Raw genomic sequence first — 13,558 nt, forward strand, 5'->3', positions numbered from 1 at the left:
TGTCCCATTAAATGAGATTCTCCGCGACTTTAATCTCAATAGATTCTTTGATGACGCTGTCCCAGTATCTACATCCATACTCCGCAAGCCACCTGACGGTGTGTGGCGAAGGGTACCCTGAGTACCTCTATGGGTTCTCCCTTCTATTCCAGTCTCGTATTGTTCGTGGAAAGAAGGATTGTGGGTATGCTTCTGTGTGGGCTGTAATCTCTCTGATTTTATCCTCATGGCCTCTTCGCGAGATATACGTAGGAGGGAGCTTGACTCTTCGGTGAAGGTACGAGGTGCATTCAAGTTCTAAGGCCTCCGATTTTTTTTCTAATTAACTACTCACCCGAAATCGATGAAACTGGCGTTACTTCTCGACGTAATCGCCCTGCAGACTTACACATTTTTCACAACGCTGACGCCATGATTCCATGGCAGCGGCGAAGGCTTCCTTAGGAGTCTGTTTTGACCACTGGAAAATCGCTGAGGCAATAGCAGCACGGCTAGTGAATGTGCGGCCACGGAGAGTGTCGTTCATTGTTGGAAAAAGCCAAAAGTCACTAGGAGCCAGGTCAGGTGAGTAGGGAGCATGAGGAATCACTTCAAAGTTGTTATCATGAAGAAACTGTTGCGTAACGTTAGCTCGATGTGCGGGTGCGTTGTCTTGGTGAAACAGCACACGCGCAGCCCTTCCCGGACGTTTTTGTTGCAGTGCAGGAAGGAATTTGTTCTTCAAAACATTTTCGTAGGATACACCTGTTACCGTAGTGCCCTTTGAAACGCAATGAGTAAGGATTACGCCCTCGCTGTCCCAGAACATGGACACCATAATTTTGTCAGCACTGGCGGTTACCCGAAATCTTTTTGGTGGCGGTGAATCTGTGTGCTTCCATTGAGCTGACTGGCGCTTTGTTTCTGGATTGAAAAATGGCATCCACGTCTCATCCATTGTCACAACCGACGAAAACAAAGTCCCATTCATGCTGTCGTTGCGCGTCAACATTGCTCGGCAGCATGCCACACGGGCAGCCGTGTGGTCGTCCGTCAGCATTCGTGGCACCCATCTGGATGACACTTTTCGCATTTTCAGGTCCTCATGCAGGACTGTGTGCACAGAACCCTCAGAAATACCAACTCTGGAGGCGATCTGTTCAACAGTCATTCGGCGATCCCCCAAAACAATTCTCTCCACTTTCTCGATCATGTCGTCAGACCGGCTTGTGCGAGCCCGAGGTTGTTTCGGTTTGTTGTCACACGATGTTCTGCCTTCATTAAACTGTCACACCCACGAACGCACTTTCGACACATCCATAACTCCATCATCACATGTCTCCTTCAACTGTCGATGAATTTCAATTGGTTTCACACAACGCAAATTCAGAACACGAATGATTGCACGCTGTTCAAGTAAGGAAAACGTCGCCATTTTAAGTATTTAAAACAGTTCGCATTCTCGCCGTTGGCGGTAAAATTTCATCTGCCGTGCTGTGCTGCCATCTCTGGGACGTATTGACAATGAACGTGGCCTCATTTTAAAACAATGCGCATGTTTCTAACTCTTTCCAGTCCGGAGAAAAAAAAATCGGAGGCCTTAGAACTTGAATGCACCTCGTATGTTCTCGAAACTTTAACAAAAGCCCATACCGAGCTACTGAGCGTCTCTCCTGCAGAGTCTTCCACTGGAGTTTATCTATCATCTCCGTAACGCTTTCGCGATTACTAAATGATCCTGTAACGAAGCGCGCTGCTCTCCGTTGGATCTTCTCTATCTCTTCTATCAACCCTATATGGTACGGATCCCACACTGCTGAGCAGTATTCAAGCAGTGGGCGAACAAGCGTACTGTAACCTACTTCCTTTGTTTTCGGATTGCATTTCCTTAGGAATCTTCCAATGAATCTCAGTCTGGCATCTGCTTTACCGACGATCAACTTTATATGATCATTCCATTTTAAATCACTCCTAATGCGTACTCCCAGATAATTTATGCAGTTAACTGCTTCCAGTTGCTGACCTACTATTTTGTAGCAAAATTATAAGGGATCTATCTTTCCATGTATTCGCAGCACATTACACTTGTCTACATTGAGATTCAATTGCCATTCCCTACACCATGCGTCAATTCGCTGCAGATCCTCCTGCATTTCAGTACAATTTTCCATTGTTACAATCTCTCGATACACCACAGCATCATCTGCAAAAAGCCTCAGTGAACTTCCCATGTCATCCACCAGGTCATCTATGTATATTGTGAATAGCAACGGTCCTATGACACGCCCCTGCGGCACACCTGAAATCACTCTTACTTCGGAAGACTTCTCTCCATTGAGAATGGAATGCTGCGTTCTGTTATCTAGGAACTCCTCAATCCAGTCACACAATTGGTCTGATAGTCAATATGCTCTTACTTTGTTCATTAAACGACTGTTTGTGTTAAAATCTTGGCATCATTATACTTCAAAGAATGATTAAGTTCTAAACAATGCTCGGCAATCGCTGACCCGGTTGCCTGTCTCAGTCTGGTGTGCCTTTGGTGCCCTTTGCACCTGATGTCAACGACCCTAGTCGTCTGGCCAATGTATGCCCTACCGCATTCACATGGTACGTGGTAAAAGCACGGTTTCTGTAGACGCAGGTCATTCTTGACACTCTCTAGCAGAGCCTTAATCTTGGTGAGTGGAGTTAACACGCTTTTAAAGTTATGTTTGAGGAGAATTCTGCTGAATTTGGCAAATATCGGCCCAACATACGGCAAATGTGCAACATTTTGCGTTTCTTCTTGTAACTCTTCAGAAACCTCTGTTGGGGAACAGGGCGCAGTGATTTTGAACATCTCGACAACAGTATCAATTTTTGTAGAACACAGATTGTAGGTGTCCTATCTCCGTCGCCAAATTATCCGGATCTGACAGAACTCGTGCCCGGTGAACCAGTGTTCTGAGTACACAGCTTTTTTTTGTGCCGGGTGGTGACAACTGCTGGCTTGCGGCTACAAATCGGTGTGAGTGGGTTTGTGGTACACACCGTGACTGAAGGTACCATCTCCCTTCCTCTTAACTAAAGGGAGTAGTCAATCCTAATCCAGTTCCATGGTGAATTTAATGCTAGGGTGGCGTGAGTTTAGGTGGTCCAAGAAAACATTCCAAGAAATCATCGAGCTTTTCCCTCCCGTGGGGACATATGACGAAGGTGTGATCCACGTATTTGAAAAAGCATTTCGATTGATCAGGGGCCGATGTAAGTGGGTCCTTTACAAATATTACCATAAAGAGAGTGGCTAAAGCCGGCGAGATTGGTCTGCCCATTGTCACCCCTTCCGTTCGCTCGTAGAATTGACGCCCATATAGGAAGTACGTCGAAGTCAGTATGTGTCTGAATAAGTTCAGGAGAGCACCGTCAAACTTTTCTCCAATCAGCTCAAGTGAATCATTCAGTGACACGCGGTTAAACAGGGAGACCACGTCGAAACTGACCATAATGTCAGAGTCCTAGATCTGTAGCTGCCTGAGGCGTTGTAGGAAATGTTCTGAGTTGCGAATGTGATAGGCACACCTCCCCACATATGGCAAGAGCATCTTCTTAACGTGTTGAGCAGTGAGGTAGGTGGCTGCGCCCATATTGCTGAGTATTGGACGTAGAGGAATCCCTTCATTGTGCACCTTAGGCAGTCCATAAAATCTGGGCGGTGCTTGTGTTTTAGCCACTGGAGTCAGTATCAGACAGCACCTGAAGAAGACTGCGAGTCACGCAGTTGAAATATTGTACAGGAAAAACGTGAATAACCGGCAGAAACCCGATTAATCAACATGCCAAAAAAGCTTTGTAACTGAGACTCTTTCTTTACACACTAATTAAAAATGGTTGCTGTACCATCAGCCTATCATAAAGTGGAGTACCTTTTACAATTTCTTCCTGCATTCCAAGAGATAAGACAGAGAATATGTAGGACAACACGAAAAGGAATGGTACCGCTAACCTATTAATAATCTAGGTGTACCGTATTTACTCGAATCTAAGCCGCACTTTTTTTACGGTTTTTGTAATCCAAAAAACCGCCTGCGGCTTAGAATCGAGTGCAAAGTAAGCGGAAGTTCTGAAAAATGTTGGTACGTGCCGCCACAACTTGCCGTCGAATATATGTAGCGCTATACAGGCATGCTTTGCAGGCACAAAGATAAATACTGGCGCCAAAACTTCTGCGTCAATAAATAAATAAAAAAAGTGGAAGACGAGCTTTGTTTCCTCTGCCCCGAGTTTCGACCACTGCATTTTCATACATTATCCATCGAAGTAAATACAAATTCTGTATTGTTCATCTTCGAATGTTGCAACGTTTCAATGTACTACGAAAATCCGACTGGCAAGACTGTTAGGGATGTTTGTCAATATGGCCAACTCTACGTGAGATGAGACGGTTGCCAATAGGAACTTTTAAGAATTTTGAATCGCATGCAGTAATAAACTACGAAACTAGAGTGAGACAACAGCAAACGCGGAAGAATATACATGTAAAAAAAAAAAGCAGCGGTAGCACGCACAAAAGCATGCCATGACGCGAGCTGCGACAGGCCGTAAACATTATCAGAATGCGACAAAGCATCTTCAGCTTAGAGTGACGTCAACACCTATAACAAAGAGAACGGCACTTATCAGACCAAAGAAAAATAAGCAATCAATTCAAACCAGACAAAGCACGTGAAAAAGGAAGGGTACCCGTATAAATACAGACGGAGCGCCTGACACATAGCAGTGGCTACCTGGGAAAGCTTAGCTGCTAAGCTTACGACTCGAACCAAACTACTGTAGCTGTATCGTCATTCATTCGACCTAAATTGTGTCTCATATTACAATGGACCAACATTGTTTCAATTTGAAGGTGCGGCCTAAAACTTTTCTCCCCCCTTTAATTCGAGTCTCAAATTTCAGGCGCGGCTTAGATTCGGGAAATTTTTTTTTCCTTGATTTCAGTCTCATTTTTCAGGTGCGGCTTAGATTCGAGTGCGGCTTAGATTCGAGTAAATACGGTACATGCCAACATCATCTTGTGAAGAGACAGTAATAAAGTAAGCGTCTAAACGTATAAAAGCTGTTCTGGAGAAAGACTTGGTGAGTTGTAATGAGAGATTAAAGTGCCGAGGCAAGAGAAGGCAGTGAACTGACTGTTGTGGGAAAATATGGATCAGAAAGACGGAAAGAGATAATTCAGTATTGTCAGAAAGAGGAAATGTTAATCGCTAATACATAGTTTTGAAAACACAAACGACCGTTTTATACATGCATTTTAGCAGGAGATAGAACTGGATACCAAATAGATTATATGTTGGTGGATAACAGATTCAGGCGTGCTGTGGAAATCTTTCACGGACTACCAGGAGCCATTAATAACAGCAATCAGTTGTTATAGAGTAAACAAATGAATATTACAGTGAAAAAAAAAGAAGGCATACAAAGTGAAGACGTGGAACTTAGAAAGAATAAGAGAAAAAGCAATGCAATCACTGCCGAGCCATAAAAGAAAGTCGGATTACAGAAAGACATCGGAGCAGTTCAGAAGCGAGCCACTAGATCCGTCACGGGTAGATTCGATCAAGACGAGAGTATTGCGAAGATGCTTCGTGCACTCAAATCGGAAATCATGGAGGGAATACTACCACCACCTTTTCACGAAACGCTTGTGAGCGAGTTCGGAGAAGCGCCAGTTTAAGCTTACAGCAGAACGGTTCTACTAGCGCCAAAGTACATTTCGTAAGGATTAAAATATTAGGGCTAGTTGGAGGCCTATAAACAATCGTCTATCCCTCTCTCTGTTTGCGAGTGCAATATAAAAGGGAATGTCTATTAGTGGTACAAGGTACCCTCCGCCAAGCTTCATACGGTGGTTTGGGGAGTATGTAGGTTAAAAACTGAAAACCAACAAAAGCAAAGTAAGGGTAATGGGATTAAATAAGGCTATGCTGAGTGAATTAGGAAATGAGACACTAAAATTAGTAGAGGAGATGATATTTGGGCAATAAGACAACCGATGGCGGCCAAGGTAAAGAAGATGTAAAATGTAGACTGGCAATGGCAAGAAAAGCATTTCTGAAGATAACCTCGAATCTAAATTTAAATATTTGGAAGTATTTTCTGAAAATATTTGTCCCGAGAGTAGCCCTGCCTGGAAATGAAACGTGGACGATAAGCAATTGAAACAAGACGAGAATAGAGGCTTTTGAAACCTGGTGCTACAGGAAAAAGCTGAAGATTACACGGATAGATGTTGTAACTAAAGAGCAGTTATTGAATAGAAGTTTGGACAAATTTGTGGCACAACTTGACTAAAAGAAGATACGGCACATTTTGAGAAATCAAGGAATCATCAGTTTAGTATTGGAGGGCAGGATTGGTGGTTAAAAGTATAAGGAAGATAGAGATGAATACGGTAAGCAGGGTCAAGTGGATATAGGTTGCATAAGCTGCTCGCAGATGAAGAATAGAGTATCGTAGAGAGGATAGAGTATCGTAGAGAGCTGCATGGAACCAGTCTTAGGACTGAAGACCACAACAATATCTGTTTGCATTTCCTTTTTACTTATCTTGCAATTCAGTGTATGTCATATTAGCTCGTCGACACATTCTGCACTCGTAAAAGCGTTAATGTGATAATTATACTTGAAGCACACTTAATTTATACTCTATTTCTAGCGTAGTGTTTTAGTCGTGTCCGCTGAGCACTCGAGCTCACCGCTCTCTCGTGTTTATTAACTGTCTGCAATAGTATTTGCACGGCCGTGCGCACACTCGTCCCATAGTTCAAACAGCAATGACGCTCTGTTGGCCTCCAACTAGCGATCTCCTGCTATCCGGGCTACAATTTCAACGTCCGCTCTGCAAACAAATTTGAATTCTCTCTTCATTCTGAAAATGTTATGGGAAAATTGCGTAGCTTGATTGATCTGGTGTCATGCAGATACGTTCAGTAGTCATTGCAGTATAGGACAATACTCAAGATAAGCTATTACAATGGATTAATAGTAGAAAGGCCTCTGACGTATATACATCTGTGAGATTCTATTGCGATAAGGCGATAGAACTTGCTCCCCATGTATCACTACATAAAATATGGGGCTGCTAGAGGGATTTCTCTATCCTTAGAAGCTCACATGTTCAGCCATGGTAGCCAGGGGAGCACGGTAAACTATTCCTGGTGCTCTTCGAACCACGCACGTACACTGATAGCCGTGTGACACATTGCGTTATCCTGTTGGAAGGTGCCATCGTCCCGAGGAAAATCAAACTGCGGGTAGCGGCGGACATGATATCCAAGGATAAATGCATACTTTTTGTTGATCCATTTGCCTTCGAGAATGAAGAGATCTCCCATCGAATGCCACGAAAACATTCCTCAGATCATACCGCACCCTCCTCCAGCCTGGACACTCCCGACTGTTGTTGCAGGGCTTTACAAGCCAACAGCCATTTGTCCGATTGAGAATAAAACGTGAGTCATCATAAAAACCCACCTGTCGCCACACAGCAGACGTCCTGCTGGCGTGCAAATTTCAGACATCGTCGCCGATGAACTGCAATCAACATGGGTATATGAACCAGGTGCCTACTGCAGGGCCCAAAGGTAGCAATTCTCGCTGAACAGATGCTGAATAGTCACTGTTGGTAGCCACCTGGTTCATCCGAGCGACCAGTTGCTCAACAGTTTCACGTCTATTCGCTTGTACAAATCTCCGCAGCCGTCGTTGATCCGTGTCGTCTACGGCCTGTGGTGCGCAGCAGTAGCCTCGATGCCGGTTTTGGATAGCGCCATTTCGCCATCCACGGTCCTTTAACCACAGCAGGAGACGAGCAGTTAACTTACTTAGCCATTTCGTAAATGCTTCCACCCTTGGCCAGAAAGTCACTGATCATGTCCTTTTGGACTTCAGGTGATTTGCTTCGTTTCCGCATTACGACAACGACTGCACTGTGTTCCGCGTTCCCCCGACACGCTTTATATGCCCTCCACTCCTAATGCTGCCAATTCCCGTCTGTGGGTGGTTATTGCCACTGACGTCGAATCAAGGCGGTGGTCACAGAGGTGTGACTGGACAAGGCTAAGATTTTTGCCTCTTCTCAGGGTCAGACATAGAGACGGATGACGGAGGAAACCTCGAGAAAACACTCGATTTTGGTTTAACAACATCATAAATCAGTCATCTTTTGTTACTGTTATGACTGTCACATCAAACTTCTCCTGATGAAAAAGAACTTCTAAATTTTTCAGACTGCTATCACTACTAGAACATGTAGTAGGAACAAGACGGTGTAGTAGTGCTGAAAAAATCCAGAAAAAAATATGAAAGAGCGTTTATGTGCTTGCAATCAATTTTAGCCTATCAGGGTAGCACAATGCATAAATAGTTGGGGTACAAGAGTGATGACGATTTCTAAATATTTTACGTTTAATGCAGCCAGACAGGTTCCATAATCCTCCAAGCCACAAAGCGTCTTAACCTGCAATCAAAGGAAGTCTATACGTTTTGTAATCGTGCTTAAAAAGCTTCCACAGCGATTGTTGGTGAAGACAAAATTAACGATCAGACATATCCCAAACAGGACAGGACAGCATTGGTACCTGTCGATCTTTCCTCAGGGCTTGCATTTTACTTACCTCGCGTGACTGGGCATTGTGCTGTTGAAATACGTGCGGAGTTGCCTGAAGGGGTGTCACTACCTACGTTTCTAAGGATTGTCTGATGTGGAAGTTTCTGTTCTAAATCTAGTATACAGCGTACATTGTATTCAGTGGCGACAAAAACATCACACATCTCGAAATGGCCAAGAAAGTTCGTCGCCACATCAGGTTCATCAAGGTAGTAACAGTTTTCGGTAGACGCTGCAGTAAAGGTTGGAGAACAACTCTTCCATAAATAGTACACTTTGCCACGCACGCGGCAATTGATAGCATTTATGAGCACAATGCTCTTTGATATGTTTGTTGTTTCTGCACATTCAAAGCCAACGCAATGCTATCAGCGACCCAAATCCATCCAGAATCACCGTTGCCGCAGTGTCGACGCTCGGCGGTCGTCATTCATTACAAAGTTAGAGCACTGAACCAAAGCTGTAGTCGAAAGACGGAGGCAACAAGCTTAGTGTCCCTTAGTCGCTCAAACACATCTGCTCAGTGCCGGCTCGTCAGACCCTACGACTCTTTTCCTATCCACTGGTTCCACAAACATGGTAGTTTCGTATCAGCACTGTAGAAGACGAAATGTTATGTTATAACAAACCCTTTTGTTTCAAGACCGATCGTTCTGCTCTACTGAACTTATTAATACGCTGACGTTGCATTTTAGTACATAGACACGCCATACTGCAACTTAGTTCTGAAGACTCAACTTCGTTTCACAGTCCTCCATGACTTGACCTTTCCGGTCACACAAGAGAAGAAATTGTTGAGTATCGGTGCACGCCACATTTCTGCAACATTAACCATTTACCCCTGGTATGCTGTTCCACATGCTGAGCTAAGAGTGATTCACACTATCGTTTCTGGTACTGCAGTTTTTACCATCGCTAGTGAACTTATGAAAACTGAATACAAAGTAAGGAAGACTGACAGTTCGATTACGCTTTCTCCAAATTGTAGATCTCTGTCTATATCGTGTGTCCTTCCTAAGAGTAATCAGGCGCATTCACTCTGATGTTTCGACAGATACCGTATGTGCAATTCTGATTTTGCGGTGTGTAGCTGGAGCCACCTCAAATAAATACTACTCATCATGTTTTTCATGTGATGCAGCCGGAATTTCGTACGCTCATTCGATACAGCGGTCCAAAATCAGTCTAGCGCCACATTTCTTTCGTCCATATATACTGAAGTGCCAAAGAAACTGCTATAGGCATGCTCATTCAAATACAGAGATATGTAAACGGGCAGAATACGGCGCTGAAGTCGGCAACGCCTATATAAGAAGTGTATGGTGCAGTTGTTAGATCGGTTACTTGTGCTACAGTGACGTTATCAAGATTTAAGAGAGTTTGAACGTGGTGTTACAGTCGGCGCACGAGCTAAGGGACACGGCGTCTCCGAGGTAGCGACGAAGTGGGGATAGTCCCGTGCCACCATTTCACGAGTGTACCGTGAATATCAGGGATCCCGTAGAACATCACATCTCCGACATCGCTGCGCCCAGAAAAAAGACCCTGCATGAACGGGACCAACGACGCCTGAAGAAAATTATTCATCATGACAGAAGTACAACCCTTCCACGAATTGGTTCAGATTTCAATGCTGGGCCATCAACAAGTGTCGGCTGCGAACCATTCAACGGAAGATCATCCATATGGGCTTTTGGGGCCGAAGGCCCACTCGTGTACCCTTGACGACTGCACGACACAAAGCTTTACTCCTCGCCTGGGCCCGTCGACACCGACAGTGGACTATTGATGACTGGAAACATGTTGCCTGGTTGGGCGAGTCTCGTTTCAAATTGTATCGAACGGATGGACGTGCACGGGTATGGAGACAACCTCGTGAATCCATGAACCCTGCATGTCAACAGGGGACTGCTCAAGCTGGTGTTGGATCTGTAATGGTGTGGAGCGTGTGCATCTGAAGTGATATGGAACCACTGATACGTCTAGATACGTACGTAAGCATCCTATCTGATCACTTGCGCCGGCCGCGGTGGTCTCGCGGTTCTAGGCGCGCAGTCCGGAACCGCGCGACTGCTACGGCGCAGGTTCGAATCCTGCCTCGGGCATGGATGTGTGTGATGTCCTTAGGTTAGTTAGGTTTAAGTAGTTCTAGGGGAATGATGACCACAGCTGTTAAGTCCCATAGTGATCAGAGCCATTTTTGATCACCTGCATCCATTCATGTCCATTGTGCATTCCAAAGGACTTGGGCAATTCCAGCAGGACAATGCGACACCGCACACGTCCAGAATTGCTACAGAGTGGCTCCAGGAACACTGTTGTGAGTTTAAAAACTACCACTAGCGTACCAAAATCCCCAGACGGGAACGTTATTGAGCATATCTGGGTTGCCTTGCAGCGTGCTGTTCAGGAGAGTTCTCCATCCCCTTGTACTCTTACGGAATGATGGACAGCCCCGCAGGACTCATGGTGTCAGTTGCCAACAGCACTACTTCAGACATTAGTCGAGCCCACGCCATGTCGTGTTGCTGCACTTCTTCATGCTGGCGGGGGCCCTACGCGACATTAGGCAGTTGTACCAGTTGCTTTGGCTCTTCAGTGTATATCAACAGGGCCAGCTAAACACGAAGAACAACCAGTACTCCAGCAGCAGCTGAGTTGCACTGCTGTTTGCCTGTAGCAATAAGTGTGGGTGAGGTCGCTGCTCAGTCGTTTCTGGTGTATTGGTTGTTCTTTTTGTTTTATTTTTCCTGTTAATACACATCGATAAAATTGATGTCGCACTAGACTAATGTGGAAATGCTCTATCAAAAGGGCACGTGACATTCTGCTTTACAAAAAATTTTATTTGTAAGGGAAAATAAACCGACGCTTTCCTTTGCCATGAAACGTGTGATGAGCAGTGTTTGTTGGGCCGGCTCCATCTATGTCCTGCAAAAACAGCAAATATCTGCCGAATCAGCAGAGAAAATGCATCTTACGGCTTTTAAAAGAGACACCCTGTGTATAAATATTAGTACTGTGCCACGCACGTATGTCATACTTGGCGCTCAGTTATCGTAGTATCTGCCTTGTGCATGTCTCTGCCCCGTTGCTGGCAAACTGGTGGGCACTGGCCCGCGAGAGGGCCTTTGAGCAGTGGCTGGTGGAGACATAGGGGCGTGCATGGCGAGCAGAACGGAAGTGACTTGCGGACAAGAGTTTGGAGATTTGGAGGTCGGTTTTTACGTAGGACTTGAGAATGCTCTAATGGGCTGAACATAGGTGGAAGGTGGTGGCCTAGGCTGTAGAGTGTTATTGACGCTACCATGCCAGCTGAGTTTAACTGTCAGCTGTTCCACTGTTGGAGGAAGCGAGCTTGTTTGTTGACCATTGCGTACATATGCTGCGGACTTTATGGTGAGCCCTTTTCCGTAACGGGCAGTTTGGTCCTTAACTGATATGTGATCCACTGCAAGCTGGTTCCTTTCGGATACAGCTGGTATTTGTTCTCGTTCCTCTGATATTCTGTTGTGATCTAAGGCACCCGTTAGTTTTTTCTACTAGACTGTGTTTAGCCGATTTTCTGGCCACGTATTCGTGATTTGTGGCGAATGTAGATTGTAATTTGGATTTGGATTCCTATTACCATCTTACTGTGTAGAATGCCTTGTCGATTGTGTACGCAAGTTCACACTCCTTGTTAAAAATTTTCTGTAGGCTACTTGTCTGGCGTATTACCTATTTGGTTTTTGCCGGCCTGGTTTGTCTTTTATTACATAAGTGTTTAATTTTGTGTGTGTGTGTTTTACAGGACAGATTAGCTATTATTTAATACCTTGTTTATTGAATTAAAGAGCGAACCTGGAAAAAGGCCTCATCATACGCTTCAGTTGGCTTTTTTGTAATGTAAATTCCACTTATTTTTTTGGTAAAGGTGTCTGTTTTTACAAGACTGCTGGCCAGCCGAGTCTAGTAAGTCAGCATTACTTGTTATCAGCTCTTTGCTGAATTAGGCACCTGTGCAGTAATTGTATTGTGATTTTTTTGTTTGTTTTTTTGCCATTCCCAACCAATGAGCTTAGCTGATTATTCCTCTATATTTGATCAGCTACTGCCATTGTTACCTTGGCCTATAACCCCTGAGATTGTTTGCTTTATTTTGGCGCTCTGTGTTTCAGTAGTGTATAATACTGGCCAATGGGCCTTAATATTTATAGTTTTCCCTGTGATTTACTGTAGCTGATTCCTGCTAAATTCCACCTAAGTAAATCCAAGGAACACTGTCTAGAGACGACTGTCACTGTATGTTTGGTTCGGCCGTTTGCGGCGCCCTATGTGTAGTAGGCTCAATGTGCATATAAGCCTGTCTATGCACTATGCCGTGTTTGCGAATAAGCTTAAGGTCCCTTAAAATAATTACCAATGGGCATCTTGTACTCTTAACGCAATTACGTGTAAATCCTAAAGCACCTTCACCCATTATAAAAATTGCTTTCATGGCCACCGGCTGTTGATTCCGCTGCCCTGTCTTAAATATTCTTAAACTTTTGTTCACTTAAAACTGGTCATTGTTGCCGTAAGGTGGTCTTTACGGGCGAAGCATCTTGTTTCTTAATGAAATTTGTTTCTAAAATTTAATTACTGGAAAGGGCTTAGCCATGATAGACATTTATCATTGATTCTTAAGTCGTTTGCGCAGCTCCTAAGTTTAGCTATTTTTGATCAGTTGAAGATCTCGACCTGTAATTGCCTGTTAACGAGAAACGCCGTATGATAATTGATAATTCTTGCTGCAGCCGCTTAGTACTTACAATTATTTTTATAAGTAGAAACGGTGATTTCCTTTTGGGTACTTCAACGTGCGGCGGTGTTTGCTTTTTTATCGTCTTGCAACGACGCATTTTAATAACTGTATTTCTTGATGTGGTGAGCCTTGAGTTGAACTACCTTA

The sequence above is a fragment of the Schistocerca americana genome, chromosome 5 (genome assembly GCF_021461395.2).
Source record: "Schistocerca americana isolate TAMUIC-IGC-003095 chromosome 5, iqSchAmer2.1, whole genome shotgun sequence".
Lineage (NCBI taxonomy): Eukaryota > Metazoa > Arthropoda > Insecta > Orthoptera > Acrididae > Schistocerca > Schistocerca americana.